Raw genomic sequence first — 18906 nt, forward strand, 5'->3', positions numbered from 1 at the left:
AGCTGGTCTATAGAGGCCAGAAGCTTGCACTGTAATGTTGTGTCCCAAACAGTACTAAATGGATTAATAGCATTTACCAGTTAATTACATACCACCCAACATTCCTCAGATGAAATTAGGGACATTTCTCACTCCCCCAACAGACCTCCTCAACTCCCCATTTTTGTCTGCTTCCCCCCCCCACCAGACCATTTCCTATCAGAGGAGGGCCGAGTGCCGCCACCTCGACACCAACGGGACACAGCACACACGCCCTCCACCGTCCTGAGGAAACCCCTTCATCTCAATTTTATTATATTTTATTATTTTGTTGATTTACAAAAAGAAAAATACATACCAATAAGTTTTAGAAAGGGGCAAGATTAAACGCAGATGCACAAAGCATTTTTAAACACGCACGCACACACACACACACACACACACACACACACACACACACAACCTCTCCTTATGCTCTTCCTTTCTTCCCACCCAGGGCAGCCCTGTCCTCTGCCTGCCCCTCAGAGTCGGTGTCTCACACAGCGCTGGACCTCAGCAAATGCAGCCTCTCCTCCTCCTGGCCCCCTCTCCAGCAGCTGCTAGGAGCTGCCCAAGGAAGGAGGCCGAGAGCAGCAGCCATAAAGAGACCAGAGAGGCCACAGAGAGGCCAGAGGTTGCTCCCTCACAGCTGCCATTATCGCCAGGGACAAGTGCTGGCTCATCCTCCTCCCCGAACTTCGCAGCAGCAGCACTGATGGGGGAAATAGGGACACTGCAGGATCAAATCAGAAGCCAGGCTGGCTTTCATAACTTGGGGACTGTCCTTGAAAAATTGGGACACTTGGGGGGGTATGTAATTACATTGGGGGGAAGCAGGCTTGGCAACAGGTTAAGGGAGTTCCAGTCATGGAGCAACCCAGGACAACCTCTGGGGCTTCCCCATCACCCACACCTGCCTCCCAGGTGATCTGCACCTCCCCCTCAGCCAACTTTGAGGAGAAATGCCACTTAGATCACCCCCCCCCAGGCCGCTAGATGGAAAGGACTGGGAAATACGATAGCCACTGCAGCTGCCTGGACCCATACGTCTTTTACAGCACCAATTATAGAAAATTTTGAAAATTTTAAAAACTTTAAATAATAATAATAATACAACGGCTAGAGCTCAGCTAGGCTTTCTGGGACTGGTGGGCCCTGGCAAATGTGAAAGTAACCATTGATGGCACTGCATATTCCAAGCCTGCTGTTAAACTGTAGATAGGCCTTTAAAAGTACACCTCTCCCTCATTCCAAGAGGTGAGGTTACAGGGAAGCAGGCAGAGGGCCTTTTCAGTAGTGGAACTCACTCTGTGGAATGCCTGCCCAGCAGATGTCTGATGAACAGCTGTGTGATTGTTCAAAGACATCTGAAGGCAACCCACTTCAGGGAAGTTCTTAGTGTTGATGTTGTCTTGTGTTTTTACTATGTTTTGCCCAGAGTGGCTGGGCAACCCAACCCGATGGGCAGCATATAAATAACCTATTATTATTATTATTATTATTATTATTATTATTATTATTATTATTATAATACAGCATACCCTCCAAATTGCCCCTCTTTCCAAGGACAGTACTGGAACTACATAAGCCATCCAGGCTTCTGATTTGATCCTGGAGTGTCCCTGTTTCCCCCACCGGTGCTGAGGCCATCGAGCTGGGAGAGGAGCCAGTCCTTCTCTGAAGTGACAATGGCGGCTGCAGCTGCGAGTGAGCAACCCCTGGCCTCTCTGCTGCCTCTCCATGGCCTCTCCATGGCAGCGGCCGCTGGCCTCCTACTTTGGGCAGCTTGTGGCAGCTGTTGGAGAGCGGGCGAGGAGCAGGAGAGGTTGTCACCCCTGAAGCCCAGCCTCACGTGATGTGCCAGTTCTGAGGTGCAGACAGAGGGTGCGGCTGCCTCAGTCAGGAAGAAAGGGGGACTGGAGCAGAGCACAAGGAGTCTTGTGTTTTTTAAATAAAAAAATACTATGTGTGTCCATGTCTAATTTTGCCCCTTTCTAAAATTTATTAATTGGTGTGTGTCAAATAATAAAACAATAAAATAAAATCAGGATTAAGGGATTTTCTCAGGATGGTGGAAGTTATGTGCACTGTGTCCCATTGGTGTAGTGGTGGTGGAAATGCTCTGCCGGGGTGTAAGGACAAAAAAATGGGGGTTGAGAAGGGTCATTTGGGAGGGGAGTGAGAAATGTCCCTATTTTCATCTAAGGAATGTTGGAAGGGATGACAGTAGCTCATTGATGTTCACTGTTTTAAAATAGCTCTCTGTGAATTGCTGGTAAGTGTTCCAGATTAAAGCAAATTGTATACATTGAACATTTTTAATGACCAAATTGTTACTTTTTCAGTAACGTGTTATTTAGTACCAAGAAACTGTTTCCATATGCGAAAAACGGAATCAGGGGTCTTGTGAGTGGGGGGGAGGTGTAAATCACAAAGTATTGAAAGGAACTCTCAGCTGGCCTTATCAGTCTCTATGTAAAATTGTTAGAGGTCTTCACCAGCTAATAAATTTGATTCGGGACTGGTTCTGTTGACATTTGTGCAAACTCTCCAAGAATAATTGTTGCAGTAGTATACTTTTACAAAATGTATTCAGAGCTGAAATGCTACATTCTGCAGTTATAGCGACTGAAGAATGAAACTCTATAGTAGTGCTTTACATTTGTTCATTAATATATTTCCAGAAAGTGTTGGCGTATCATCAACAGCTTTAAAACTGGCATATTTTGTAATCTTGAGAACTGCAATAGGGAATTCTTAGCACCCCTGCAAAAAACAAACAAACACACACACACACAAAAAAACACACACACCGATCCAAGGATTCTTTAGGGAGAAACTAGGATGGGTAAATTGGTTTGAAACCAATTTATGTTTGCTGTAGCATAGATATATCTTTAGAGCAGGAAGCAATAATTCTTACAAAACACGACTGCTGCAAAACTATTCAATTCAAATGGATTTGCCAACATATTTTGAAATACACCACCAAGCAATGAAATCAGAGATTGAGTGAACACTAGATTGATGAGCATGCACTAATGCCTTAAATATTTATTTCAACACGGGCTGGGCCTCGGCATCTCTCTATTTATGCTTTGCCCTTAGGACCAAGAGAAGAAATCCTTACATCCTTGGTAAAATTTGTGGGGGATAAAAAGTTAAAATCTCCCTTTGTCATGACTTGTGTGTGGAGCATCTGCAAAGCTGCACGGAGACTGGCAAATGTAGCCACTTCCAATACTAATAAGCTAGCAAGCACAGACTGAGGCCCTGTGATATGCAAATATTTCACAGAAACATAGAATTGTAGAGTTGGAATTTTGAGAAAGATTCTTGGTTACAAATTATATCTGCATTCTAAAGGCTAAGCTTCTTAAATTCTAGGTCCTTCAAAACTAAATGTTCAGATGATGTTTTCCAGAAGAAGCGTTGTTAAATGGAGAAATTCGCCTACTGGTCATTAAGAAGAGTCTGAAATTTGGGGCAGTTATCATACGGCTAACTGTGTATTGGTGCCACAGAGACTCTGTTGGGGGCAAAGGAGGCAGGGCTGATCCCAAAACCTTGACTGCTGGAGGTGGACAGCAAATGGTCCCTCAATGCCCCCAAGTAAAGGTGTATAGTATCCAAGATCGGTCAAGTTGTTGTTTTGGTACACGGCAGGATATCTCGAAAATGCATCTTCACCTTGCTGGCAGTAAAAATACAACAATAAATTAAGTAATAAACCACTTGCTGTCCTTTCATTCCACCCCAAATCAGCCACTGGAGGTGACCACCTCCCTCTACGTAATTGTAGGGCTGGCCCTGGATACCGGATGACAGATTTGGATTCCTGTTACCTATCCCCATCATAAATGCATCTGAGTTGTTTCTTCAGAATAGCACTGGCAATTCTTTGCCTATCAGCTTCTGGGGCAGCACAAACAGATAATAGGATGAGGCGCCTCATCACTAGAAACTGCAGGGACTTTTTCTTCACAAAATGTTCAAAGTCCTCAAATACACTCTGAACATCAGCATTTTAAAATGCTGGCGTTTTAAAATATGAGAATGGGCTAGATTCTGAACCTGAGTAAAACAGCATATGTACATGTTTATTCCAGTGTTCATCTCTGCTGCTTCTCCTTGTATTGTGTGTTTGTGCGTTTTTGGATCATTCACCTAAATGAGAGGTTTGAAATTGTCTCCTCGATTGGAACTCTGAGTGAAGCTCCTCATCTGCGCATCTGCTTGTCAGACAAAGATGGCAAGATGGTTGGGGGGCCTGTTGTCAATGACCTGGAGGTTTTCACCGCAGCCGAGATAGTGGTTGGATAATGTGATGACCTGAACTTCACCCGGGAGATGGATGGCAGCACAAGCTTCCCAGAACTTGTTATTAGTTCTTGCTTAGCAGTTCCTGTCCTGTAAATTATGTGCCCCCTTTGCACCAAAAAGTGGATTAAATAAATGGGGCTGGAGCATGCCTTTCCTGCTCTAAGGCTTGAGCTTATTGATCTGGACATATTTTCACTTGGAGAATAAGGCAATCCTTCAGCGGAAGGACAGAATAAAATAATTTCAAATCAACTCTTTGTCATTAATTTGCCTTTTGCCAGCACTTGTTCACGCCAAACGAGCTTTGTTTAGCTTTCTCCAAGTATGAGCTGAGCAGAGCCCCTGGGAGATTTGTGGCACTGATTAACCATGAAGAAGGGGCTGGGGCTGGGGGTGGGGGAGGAAGGTTTGAGGTTGGCAGGGAGCTAATGAATGCACTATGTTTGCTCATCTTTACAGAGTTACTTATTACCACTAATTGGGAGGGACAGTTCAAACAAGCACAGAGAAGCAGTTGTCACACAAGCGTGACATGGTTTTAAAAAGGCAGTTACGGAGGATTGCACTGCCTGGTCCTGGCCCGATCTCCTCCTGCATCCTGGCTCGGAGCCTAGCACACATCCGACTCAAAGCGGAGCCTTTGTCAGGAAGCCCCATTACAAGTCAGCAGTCTTTTAAAAAAATCAGGGCAAGACAAGTCATTTGAGGGAACTATAGACAGACGCACAGCTGTCTCAGACACTCAGAAAGTCAACAGCTGACGGAAGGGGCGGACTTCAGCTTTGGCTCCAAAAGGATATAAAGATGTGATTGGAATTAATTAGTTGTGCATAGTTTGGAGTTGCTCTTTATTAAAAGCCCTTTCCTTGAAGAGCACCTTGTGGCATTAGGAAGCAAGTATTGATATTAGAACAGGAATTGCTCATTATTTCTCAACAGCATGATGACATCTTTTGATTTAAAAAAAAATCCAGATATATTTCTGCCTAGTTTAACTTTCTTCTTCCAAATTGTATCAACAAAGAATATTTACAATTAAATGTATGGTACTATACTCCCTTAAAAAACATAAAAGCCCACAAATACCACTTTATTTTACATATTTATATTTCCTTGTTGCTTTCCTTCACAAGCATTATTGCTGCTTCTCTTGGCATTGTAGAAGTGCATCTTTCACTTCAGTTCAACTCTGTTGTGTTGTTTTGTCGAAAAGATGTCACGGCATTTAGCAGCCTGGTGTCTCTGCTCTGTGCCAGCAGGATGGACTCACTAAGGCTACCTGAGCAACCCAGCAGCTCACAGAACCAGGCTTTTAGATGAACATTGAAATTCTGCAACTATTATGCCTTAAAAGCATTTCACAAAAATAGAGACACACCTCTCCCATTACATAAACAATGTATTGCAAATTCATTGTTCAACCTAGGTTTTTCTGTGATTAGCTTCTACCCCTTTCCATTTCCCCCTGTCATGGATATTCATTGCTATTTGGCTGCTTACCAGTGGATGGAACTTAATGTAGGTTTTCATTTGTCCCTTCCCTCACTCATTCCTCTCTCATCCCCCACATATGCATGCAGATAGCTGGGCACAGATATATTAAAATAAAAAATATCAGAAAGTGCACAAAAGCAAATTTTTCATGTTATCATGTTCCACAGTGGTCAAAATGGAAGTTTGTGCTTTTTTGTGGTGTGGGGCAACATCAATTTCCATTTGGTGCTTTTTAAAAAGAAATAGTACTGAAGTATTGCACCAGCATGATAAAGAGGTCATGCACGAGACCTATTTCTTAAAAATAATAAAGTGCAGGTACTGAGCACAGTTTCCAAAGTATTCATTTTATCTTATTTTTTAATTTGTACACAATCCTTCATCTGAAGATCTCAGAGCAGTTCACAGCATAAAAATATAGACTAAAAACGAAAAATACATAATCACCTCCCACAAGGAGATCTTGAGAGAACTGCTCTCTCAACAGCATCAGCTCTTGCTTTCAGCATCTGCCAAGTGGTGAAAATAGCCAGAAACAAGATGGCTATGTTGTGCTCAGCTGAGGAGCCAAGAGAAGTTGGGTGTCATGTTAGAGGCCCCCCAATGAAACGTCAGCACACACATGACAGACCAGCCACCATAAAAACGTGTTGATGAGCTTCCACATCACCAGCGGTGACATCAAATGTATACTGGGTTATTTTTGCTTAAAGGTTAATTAAAAAAAAAGCATGAGAATCCATATTGATGATAATGACTATATATGGACACTGGGGGGGAAACCACATGCCTGCATAGGCAGCACTAATTCCACAATAAACTCCCATCTGGGAGCATGCTAAAGTAGGGGCTTGACGGACATCTTTGGGAGGGTATTTCACAACCAAGGAGCCACTGCTGAAAAAGCCCTCTCTCTTAAAACCACCCACCATATCTCAGTTGGTATTGACCATTGGAGAAGGCGTCTGACAATTATCTCAATACACACAGAGGGATACATGTGAGAAGAGGCAATACTTTCAGATGCCAAGGTCAAGATCTAGCATAGTGGGGAGCCAAAGCTATTTGGTATGTGCTTTCATTTTCCATTTTCATCAGCTGCGTTTCTGTTGGCAATGTGTCCTACTTTGCAGAGGATAGTTCTCTGTTTGAAGGACTGTCCCGTCCAAGTCTAGTTTAGAGTTAAACTGCAAACATTAAACTGCAAACATAAAGTGTGTGGTGGGGTCTGAGTTAGGGGGTGGGAGGGTGAGGAAAGAAAAAAATGTTTCCCCTCACCTAACAAGCACGGTTCTTAAATATCCCACTAGCCTACCAAGGAAATAATCTCAGCACAGCAGTGGCGTAGCGTGGGTTGTCAGCACCCGGGGCAAGGCAAGTAATTTGTGCCCCCTAACCCGTGGATTTGCGCCCCCTAACCCGTGGATTTGCCCTAACCCCAGATGTTGCGCCCGGTGCGGCCGGCCCCCCCTGCACCCCCCACGCTACGCCACTGCAGCACAGACTTTTAAGTGCAGCAGTGGCAGGAATACCAGAGACCTGTGGAGATGTTTAAATAAACATCTGTGCCACTTCAAGGCTTTGAGGGGCCTTTAGGCAAGATGTCCTCACTGGGGGCCTGTCCCTTCTTGCCACTGTCACTGCTGTTCATTCAGTGATGCTCCCTCTCTGGGCCCTCTCAGTGGCACTGCCAGAGGGAGAACAAAGGGCTAGTTGAAGGAGCTGCCCCATCTCCTCACTTGCTTGGGGAAGGCACCTGAGCAGACAGCAACAGCAAGGAGGAGGGTAGGTGTCCTATTCGACAGAGGGCAGCCCTCCATGTGACAGACTGTCTGAGGAGAATCTTCTGTATGAAGGATTGTCTGGTTTACAGACAAAAAGCCCTAAGAAGGGAGAGGAGGGCCCTTGAACCTGCCCACCTGCATTTAGCACACTCAGCAAGCCCAAGCTCACCTGGTCACCAACGTCCCTACTCTGTGGTGAGATGTATCATATTTTTATTTAAATTATACTAATTATTTCTAAATATGCATCTATGCATATAAATTAACATGTACACATTTTATGTAAATATGCGTCCTCTTTGGTCCTCTCTTTGGTGACGCCTTGTTTCTTTGTTTTTCAGCAGTATGTAAAGTGGCCACCCTAAGGAAGAGGAAGAAGGAGGAGGCCTGGAGTCCCTGCAGGGTCCCTGTAAGGGGGGGGGGAGGGAGGGGCCCCAGCAGATACCCAGCCATGCTGCCTCCTGACACCAGCCTGTTTAGCATCATGTTGTGCAGTGTGGGTTAAGGGGTGATATGATTGCCATGTTCAAATATATAAAAGGAGGTCACATAGAGGAGGGAGAAAGGTTGTTTTCTGCTGCGCCAGAGAAGCGGACACGGAGCAATGGATCCAAACTACAAGAAAGAAGATTCCACCTAAACATTAGGAAGAACTTCCTGACAGTAAGAGCTGTTTGACAGTGGAATTTGCTGCCAAGGAGTGTGGTGGAGTCTCCTACTTTGGAGGTCTTTAAGCAGAGGCTTGACAACCATATGTCAGGAGTGCTCTGATGGTGTTTCCTGCTTGGCAGGGGGTTGGACTCGATGGCCCTTGTGGTCTCTTCCAACTCTATGATTCTATGATTCTATGAGTGTGCTCTCTTGGACTCCCCATATTCCATCTGGGCTGCTAGACCTCCAGGGCTGACCTGAAAGGGTGAGGTAGGATATATTTTTGATATAGACAATAAAGGGCTAAGGGACTTTGTGGTAGCATTACCTCTCCGGCAGTGACTAGTTGACCTGCTGTGATATCCAGGCACTAAATTGTTTTATGTGGTATCTGTTGTAGAGAAGGGTTGTTGTTTTTCCTTGGCTTTTATTGCTGTTGTTTTAGATTGGTAGTATTTTGAATAGTTTCTTGCACTAAGCCACCTGGGGAATATTTACTGATGGTCGGCTACATAACTTTAAAGAAGAAGAATATATTTGATGAACATAACTATTGAAGGTCATTCTGCAGGGCTGACTTGACACTGCAAGGGGCAGAGAGGCACTGATGTAAATGGAGGGAGGGAGGGAGAGAAAATAGGAATGTGTCAAAATGGACTTGAATCAACAAGGTAAACAGGGCCTGTACAATTTGTGACAACACTGCAGTGTATTCTGGCCTGCTTGGTGGTTGATAACCTTCATCTCTGTTGTTTTGCAGTTCCAAACAGACTGTGACTATCATTGCATCCAGAATTGCCATATTCAAGTTCTCCAACTGGGCAGCCTCATTTGGGGTAAATGTATGAAAGGTGTGTGTTAATAATGCAAGCCAACCACCTTATTATTGGGTGGGTGGGTGGGTGTTCTTAGCGCTTGCTCCTGGCAAAGAGCAAGGGAAAGATGACTGACCATTGCTTGAGCCAGTTCCATACCCTCCAACATTTCTCTGATGAAAATAGGGATGCCCTATTCCATAATGATAATAATAATGATTTTATTATTTATACCTCACCCATCTGATTGGGTTACCCCAACCACTCTGCGTGACTTCCAACATATATAAATACATAATAAAATATTAAAGAACTTCCCTATGCAGCGCTGCCTTCGGATGTTTTCTAAAGGCTGTATAGTTATTTATCTCCTTGGCTCAGGGGGTCGCATAACTCCATACCCTCCAACATTTCTCCAATGAAAATTGGGATGTCCTAAGGACAGTGGCGTAGCGTGGGGGTGCAGGGGGTGGCCCGGCTGCACCGGGTGCAACATCTGGGGGTTAGGGTTAGGGGGCACAAATCCACGGGTTAGGGGGCGCAAATCCACGGGTTAGGGGACAGAAATTACTTGCCTTGCCCCGGGTGCTGACAACCCACGCTACGCCACTGCCTAAGGAAAAGCGGGACATTCCGGGATCAAATCAGAAACCAAGACAGCTTCTGTATATCCAGGACTGTCCCTGGAAAATAGGGGCACTTGGAGGATCTGCAGTTCTGCCTACCTTTTGTCTCTGACTGGGGCAAGGTGTGCCCTCCTAACATGAAACCTGCCTCCCCCAACATAAATCCTGACTATGCCTATGGAAAGGGTAGATGGGGTGAGCCTCATGCCCCTTTGGGTTCAGCCAGATAAAAGGGGGTGGTTTTGCCAAGCTCCGCCTCCTCCGAGATGACTGCTTCCCTCTCTGACCATGATGGCCAGAGGTAAAAAACAAAACAATGATTAGGTGGAAAGGAAATGAGGGCATCCTTTATTCCCAATGTGTTTGAGAAAGAGTTTATCTTGAAAGGTAGTTCTCTGCACAATTAAGTAAGTCTGCCAATGCTGATCTTTTTTTAAAAAAACACACCTATATTGCTAACGGGATAAACTACACATTGCACTCAAGCCCCCCACCCCGCTGCTTTAAGAACTGAGTGGCTGCAGTTGTCACTAGAGGAAGGAAAGGGTTCTCAGACTTCTTCCCACAGGCAATTTTCCCTACTCATTGTCCACCCCCAGCCCCACCTGCTTTCCCCATGAGATTTCAGGTGCATATTTATAATTACATTTTAACATGCCAGGTTCGCAATTGGTACCAACCAGTCCAAAGCTTCCCATGTTTACAAAGACAAAAACAAATTAAGGCAGCCTTTGGAAACAAATCGTGCACCCTTTAAATGGCTTTTTAAAAGAATTAAGATGTGTCCATTAAAGACCATTAGCCAGGTGAAACTTCCTTGTGCAAAGGCCGGTTGCCTTTGAAAGCCAGGGCCAGTCAAGAGAGGAAGAAACATCTGCCTGCTTTGGAAACAGAATGCTTGACAAGAGATGGACTTATGGCCTTTAATAACAGTCAACCCCAACGACCACTCTGTACACAGTGGCGTAGCATGGGGGGGTGCAGGGGGGGCCCCCGGCTGCACCGGGTGCAACATCTGGGGGTTAGGGTTAGGGTGCACAAATTACTTGCCTTGCCCCGTGTGCTGACAACCCACGCTACACCACTGTCCGTACATATTCATTTCCTTCCCAGACTCCTCCCCAAACCGTTTTCCTCCAAATATTTATTGCTCCTAGAATCCCCTCAAATAAATTTTCCTCTCTGCTTCCTACCCCCATCAAATTATTTGTTTCCAAAATACAAAAAGAACAGAAGCTGAAATATACAGGGAGTCGTGTAGTGATTTCATGCTCTTTATGGCAGCTCGTACAACAGTGAATCTTATTTCCCCACAGACCTCAGGCTTATATCCATTATTTACACAATGGGTTCTGTCTGATTGGCTGATTCTGCTTCCCTCCTGGAGCCTGATTGGTCTGCTCCTGCAGGCCAATCAGTTGTTGCATTCTAGGATCCTACCTGCCTATTGTTCTAGGATCCAAGCTCAGTACATAACAGAAGCTCATCTCCCTCTCCGCCCCTCATAAACTATTAAGGGAATATGCCATTCCCACCCACTCCAGCTCATGCTGGCTCTCTTCCTGCCTGCATCTTTAACTTGAATGCAGCCCAGTTGTATGCGTGCTTGCTCAAAATGCCTCTGTTCTGCTGCCTCCAGTATTCTTTTACAGTTCAATCAAATTAACAACCAAGATTTATACCAGGGCTCACTAGTTCTGGAACTTGTGTTCAATACCAGGTCATGGCTCTGAAATATGTAAGCAATGATGGACATCCCTTGAGCATGTCAAAAGTGCTTTTCCTCCTCTGCTGATCTTCCCCTGCTTTGCATAAATGCAGGAGATGAATGGATGTGTTCCAGGGCACATGCTTAATTAATCAAGGGCAGTGATGAGGACACCAAATTTTGGCAGGTACTCAGCATAAACTGAATGTGCACCATCCCTAGAACATGATTCAGAATTTCCTACACTGCACAGAGGTTCTGCAGGAGAAAATGGGAAAGGTTCCCTGAAGGCAAAGATTGAGAGCCATTGTTCTAATAGACATATGAAACCCGTTTCCAGTCTGCTTCATTTATTTTCCCTTCAGAGATAACCTCAGTACACGGAGATGAACCTGGCATGTATGTTGTCCCTTGTGAAATATCATGCTACCCACAAGTATGTCAGGAGGAAAGTCATGTTAGACATTTAAGTGTAGGAAGGTCATGTGTGAATTGACCCTTAGACAGTTTAAATTGTGTAACTGAATCAGGAGTGCCTAGCAAAGTATGTCCACATGTCTGAATAGGATGTCTCTGGGTTATATAGCTGCTCCCTGCCCCCCACTACAAGGTTTTGAACGAATTGGCACTTACTTAGTGCGATAATCGGGGGGGGGGGGAGTATTTTCTGATAGAACGTCTTCATTCAAAGCTTTTCGAAATAATATAAGAAATTAATGGTTTACAGTAATAATTTTAAACACTTGAAAGGAAGAAAGCTAACCTGGAGACTTCTGCTGTTCCATGAATAACTTTTGCCTATGCCTAAAATTGGTATTTGATTTTTATTTAAACTCTGAATGTCTGATGTTCTTAAATGATATTTGAAGGGGGGGGAATCAGCCCCCAACATCTGCAGATTATGATTAGCATTTTGAAATAGACTGCTTGAATTGAAGAAGGATGAATGCTGTCAGTCTCCTTTTATTCACTCAGTTTATTTAATGAAATGCTAGAGGTCAACCCTTTGTCCTTAAATTAGTTACTATAAAAATCTTTTTGTACTTTCCTACTTGTTATGATGTCTTATAAGCGGAAGAAAAGGTTGCCATTAATTATGCCTTTGTTGAATATGGATAGCTATTCAGAGTTAGTTAGACAGTTTCAAACAAAATTAGCATTGAACAACTCTTAGGCCGGCGTTAGGTTGGTTATCAAGAATTTTTTTTCCTAAGAGAATGCTCTTCTGCAAGTGTGCATTATCTAATATATTCAGCTTTCAGCTGCTAATTTTTTTTCCAGATGAAGATGAGCTTAATTGAGGTTGTGCTTTTAAGTTTGTAGAGCTCTTCAACGCCTTATACAAAAGCATCTAGAGGCTTTTCATTTGTCTTGAGTATGTTTCAGATGTACAAATATTATTTACTTTAAACTCTAAATCAAAAGGCATACTGTAACTATTTTAAATAAAACATTACTCTTGCCTGAATATCTGAATATATATGTATACACAGACATATGCATGGGTACATGCAAAATTATCTGTCAATATGTTTGGAAGGACACCTTAGAAATTATAGTGAGTAATATTTGGGCAGCTAGCTTTTATTTGGCATTAAATACTGTACTTTTTGAATGCTAAAACTGAGATGAACCTGCGACCAATGCTTTTGTGAAGTGCCGTTTTGAGTATGGCTTTGAATATGTATCTGTTTCTGGACCTTTCCAAGAGATCCCATTGTGGGTACAGTGAAATAGCAATGAACATTCGCTCATTGTGCTAATTTACACTGGTGTTTTTTATATATAAAATTGGACCCCCAGCCAATATTCCAAACTCATTTCCTTTTTCATCATTCTGTCTGAGTTCGGTATCAGACTGGAGCCTCCCAGCTAGTTGGGCTGCTGTCCCTGCGCCTAAAGAAAGGAGTATCAATCCATCCTTTCAGCACATTTCTGAGGAACAAAATTGCATGGTTAGTAATGACTTGTTGTGCAGTGTTAAAGTCAGATAATAAAGGACTTGATACTTTTTTAAAAAGCATAGAGTAGAGAAAAAAGCAAAAGCTACTAGGCAGGCAACTTAGAAGATAATTAGGAAAAATAATATGAAAGCCCTGTGCTAGCAGAGGATTAATCCTGGCCATTGTGTATGTAAATGAGCATTTTAAAATATAAAGTGTATATCTAATTCCCCCCTTTCAATCTCCTTCCAAAGCTTCTCTTGGATTAGCTTCTTTTCTCAATCAACATTCCATATTCTTGGAGATGAGACTGTAACCTTGTAATGCTTTTAGGTATAATGTACATTTCACTCCTGCCCCCCTACAAGTACACATATTTTTTAAAGGCTAGGTTCTGAAGACCTTGTGGGGAGGGGATTCCAAGCCCCTCTTATTATAGTGGTGTCTACTTGAGCAGAACCTCGGAAATATGTGTGAGTGAGACCTTTTGAAATGTACAAATCATTTAGTTATATGTAATTTTTTTATTAAGACTGAGCAGACGCACGGAGCATGAGAAGAAGGGAGGAGAAATCACTCTGAATGAAGCTGGCCTCAAAACTGTTGAAAACACCATGAGGAAATATTTTATAAATCACCCATATGCATTTCTTTCATTAGTTATGTATCTAAAGAATGTAACATCCACGTTGGATTTAGCAGTGAGACAGGTATAATAAAGAGGTGTTCTGATAAAATTGGGCAAAGAGGTTTGTGAACAAAGCAAAACTTACTATTACAACAACCCTCTTACCTCTGCCCCCTTTTTCTTATGCTTTTCCACCAAAATATCAAAATAAAGTTAGAGCTCATAAAAAGATCTCATAAAAAGGCAGAGGGTCCTATGGGTGGTGGTGCATTTGATAAGTAAAACTTTGGGATTGTTTTATTTAATAGTGCACATTCATTGTTGCAAACTGATTTTGTTTTGTTACTTAAAAAGCCCTCTCTCCCATCCCATTTCTATAAATTGTGGGGGGATGGTAGCACAGGGGAGGCAGCCTTCGCCCTATTTGCTGGATCAAATTATAAATTTAGTAGACCATTTAAAAAAAATCTTCAGAGGTCAATTCTCCACTTGTGCCTTGTCTCTTCAGCAAGTGCTTTTATGGTTTCCACTAATATATAGGATTTATCTTCAGCCATGTGAAGAGCTTTTAAATTTAATCCAGCACTGGAGTAGCAATTTGTTGCCACAGCTTTAAAATAAGATTTTCTTTTAACTTTCTCAAGATGCAGACACTTTTGTCTAGGCAGTTTGAAAATGAAGTGTTAGTTTCGGGGGGGGGGGGATGTGTTGTGTCTCACTCTGTAACTCATAAAATATGGGTTTACATTGTTACAAGGATGATATATAATTGTTTAAGATGTGATACTCTAAAGTAAAAAAGAATTATTCTGATTGGTTTAGACACATAGTTTTCTTAACTCCATCAAAACACTAAAAATTAGAAGTCTAAAAAGGATGTTAAAATCTTTTTTCACAATTTTACCCCCACGTTTGCACATGGTAAAGATTGGTATCTACCTTTTTAAAATTAAGCTTTCCTGTGTCTGCTCTGACTTGTAGCTAGATCTGTAAGCACAATTACTAATCTCTACTGAAATCTAGAGGAGTGTTTGGCTCGCGCTAAAAAAATTGCAAGACTGTCTTACTTGATCAAATATTTATGAATCTCTAACATAAATGTACATTTTGCGTGAGTTTGGCGGCACAGAAGGTCAAAATGATGAGTATGAAAGAGGAAAATCATAACAATTGACAATGACCTCTTAAAAACTAAAACCTTCAGTGTAAGTGATTTACAAAAAATAATAATAAAGGAAAGGCTTTGGTTAAAAAAAAAAGGCTTTTGCTAAAACAAACCAAACAAACACCTAGTCTCAAATGTAAGAAAATATACCTTTGGCAGAATATTAATAGCATTTTTTGTTCAAAATGCCAAATCAGAGCTGGATTTTTTTTAAAGACACACAGGATTTTTGAGCCAGCTTTATAAAATAACTTCTCAGAAATAAAGTTGCCAAACCCCAAACATTAAAAGGAATAACAGAGGTAGATTTTATGTTTTATTGATATATTAATCTTCACTAGGGTGTATTATTGCAGTGAACGTTTCTGATGCAAGATCTGGGGATCGTATAACATCTACTTACCCAATTAGCATTGTAGAACGCCCGATATATATACATACATACACACACATATATATATATATTCACATGTTCATATGTTCTCACAGGCTAATTGTTATTTTTTGCACAAGCTGAGAAATGTACTAAAGGGGCAAAATAACAATCTGGAAGATAATACGGTTGCAAGATGCCCCCATATTTTTTCATGGGGAAAAATAACTGTCCTCAGACATGTCTGTTTTTTCTGCTTACCACACTTTTTTGTTGAGCAAAATCATTAAAGTATCACTGGAAAACTATGAGGGGAAATATGGGCCCAATGTTTGATATAACTAAATGAGCACTGTGCTATAGCAGGTATAAATTGTAAATGAAAGGGGGAGGAGACCCCAGCCAACCTCAAGAGTCAAAGGAATTCTAAGTGAACATTTTAACTCTATTGTTTAAACTCAGGAACGCACAAAAATCTTCCACATCTATTTGTCATGTAGTTATTTTAATGTAAACATTTGCCCGTTTAGATGAAGTGTTTTCATTATTAAGCTAATTTCAACATGTTTCAGATAGACTGATGAGTAAGAAGCAAAGCACTTGCTGATGAGAAACGAAATCCTGTCTTGGCTCGGCCTGCTGTCAGATACATCTTCATTAGTTTTTGTCATTCACCGATGGCAAATGCTGTATAAATGAGATGACGATCAGGTCCGCCTTGATAACTTGCCTTATCTCATTAGTTTTCACATCAAAGTTAATCAGCAATGTGAATTGTAATTGCTGGAAGAGACAATGCAGTAGATCACTGGCCCTGCTCCCTCCCCCCCCCCCCCCGCCCGGTATGGCATCTTGAAACATCAGCAGGCTGGTGAGCGGAGATAGGCTCAGAAAGAAAATGATGTGGAAAGCATAATAAGCAAGCTGCTCAGAATTAATGAGCTTAGCCAATAAGAAAAGAATAACCAATCAATGTGAGCTGGGCAAATATAATTTAGGAATAATAGCTTGATTGGTTGTCTATAGTAGACTGATTTGACCACACACAAGGATTAAGAATTAAGATGTCAAGGCAAAAAAAAAAAAAAAAATGGCAACGAAGGAAGGACTTGTAATTTTTGTTTCTTTTTCCTTTACAGCTGAAGAAGACCGGCGTTTGATATGTTATTCCCCAAGAATGAAAACATTAGCTAGATACACACTGTCTCTCTCCTTTATGGGTCCCATATAATTAAGGTTTTTTTTTTTTTCAAACCCCACCGGTGATATTTCTCTATGGGACATTTCAAATAAATAGGTTGTTTTAAAGAGGGGGATAGTTCTAAATTTGTTAATGTAGAAGCCATGATTTAAATATCTGTAGCTGTGTCAGACGGAACACATTTTATTTTCTTTACAAATTACAGCAACTGCTGTGTGAAACCAGAAAGCAATTCTTGTTGTACCTTCTCCTTTTGGTATAATTTCCCCTACAGCTTCACCAATTACTATTAAATACAACCCTTATATGCTACTGTCTAAACTATTGGGAAGGTTCCACCAGAAGGTAAATTTGCTTTGATCTACATTACACCTAATTGAGTCACCACCGATGTCTCTATCCTAACATCAAGAAATGTGAAAATGTTAGATTATTTCACTGGGGATTAAACCTAATTTTCGCGTGTTCTGCATTAACCTATTAGGCTGACTCATCTGCATTGCTAATGTAGCTCAGGCAGCTGTCACTGCTAAAGAAAAACATGATCATGCAATCCTTGAATGAATGATTTCAGCTCTGATTAGTGTTACTGAAGTTAGCTGAGCCCTAGTGATAAGGAAAGAAAATTCCCAGGTTGCCAATAGCTTTGAAAATTATCAGACTGTAGGCAAAAAAAAAAAAGAAATTCACCTCCTGACTCAGAGGCTCAAGTCCAAATGGAGAGATGAGTGACATTATTTAAGGCTGCTGCCTATTAAGGCTAACAAAAAAATATGCCCTGAATAAATGTGTTTGTTTCTTTTAATGCAAAAGATACATATTAAAATGCTAATAGAAAACAACCCAAAATTAAAAAAGAAACCGTTTACCTTTACTCTATTAGCATTTTTAAATGGTTAGAAAGCACTGCATTGCTTGTATATAATATGTTTCCATGTAATTTACATATTCACTGTTACTTTAAGTCCCCCACCCTTTTGTATTCTATTATTAACAATGAAGAAAACAAGACAGGAAAATAGGATTAACATATCTTGTATTATCTTTTAACGTTTAGTTTAATTGCAATGTGTGTAACAATATATTTTACTATGTTACAAACACTCTTGTAACCTTGAGCCTTCCTTTATATCTTCCTATCAGATTTAAATAGTAAGAAAACAATAACGACACATCTCCTTGAGATGTGAACATTTTTTGGGAATGCGTTCGCCTCCTAGCAATGGAACCAGGAGCCAATTTAATCCGATTAGTACCTCCTAACAATAGATGTTCCCTAACCCAGTGTGGACAAAGGCTTTTCCTTTATTTGTTTCTATTAACCACGCAATCTCCACCATCAGGAAAGCGGAATTTCACCCACATCAGATTGCTCAGGCAATCAACAAAAAAACAAATTTGAGAAAATAGTCTAATATGTCAATATTTATCTTTTGCCCCTAATTGTCTGTAAAGAGGACTTGTTGAGTGTGCAAAGTTTGCTGCACTGGTTTATCTGTGCGCTATTGATTCTCCCTATTGTTTGACTTTAGTGGTAGCTGTTTGCCGTGTATTAGGAAGGGCAGCAGCAATAGCAGAGGCATAATAGACACATTTTAAAGGAAAAGCACTTGGACTTGTAGACCAAACCGTAATCCTAGAAAGAAATATATAGAGAGAGAAGTTTAAATAGAAACCAACATCTCATTCAGAAGGAATCTGTGAAGCTGCATATCTATGTAACTTTTTAAACGGCATGGATTCTTGCAGTAGCTTTCGTGTTAACCATTTAACTTCTGCAGAGTCCTTGCCCACTAGCCTTTTCACCTCTTTTCCTTTGGTTTGTGTCCTGTTCTGAGAAAATTAAGTGTTGTCGTCATCCCATGCTTTCTTGCAATCATAATGAGTTTCTGTTCTGCTTCTGTTCCAGAGGAAGCTGCTACTCTGAATCTCAGGACCACCTCTACTTTCCCCACTTGGAGGAAAGACAGTGGGCGCAATCTGGTACATTTTGCATACAGCCAACCAAGCCAAACAAGGACTGGCTCTGGAGTCCAGGTGGAGCTGTGCAGCCCCATTTGCACCAAAAAGCCACGTCCAAACAGATTCATTGAGGCCCAGGGGACCGTTGCAGTGTAGATCTGAAGGCCCACCTAGAGGCAAATCAGCATCTTCACTGAACAATACACACAGAAACC

This window comes from Podarcis liolepis, assembly GCF_965112155.1.
Source record: "Podarcis liolepis genome assembly, chromosome: 8".
Taxonomy (NCBI): Eukaryota; Metazoa; Chordata; class Lepidosauria; order Squamata; family Lacertidae; genus Podarcis; species Podarcis liolepis.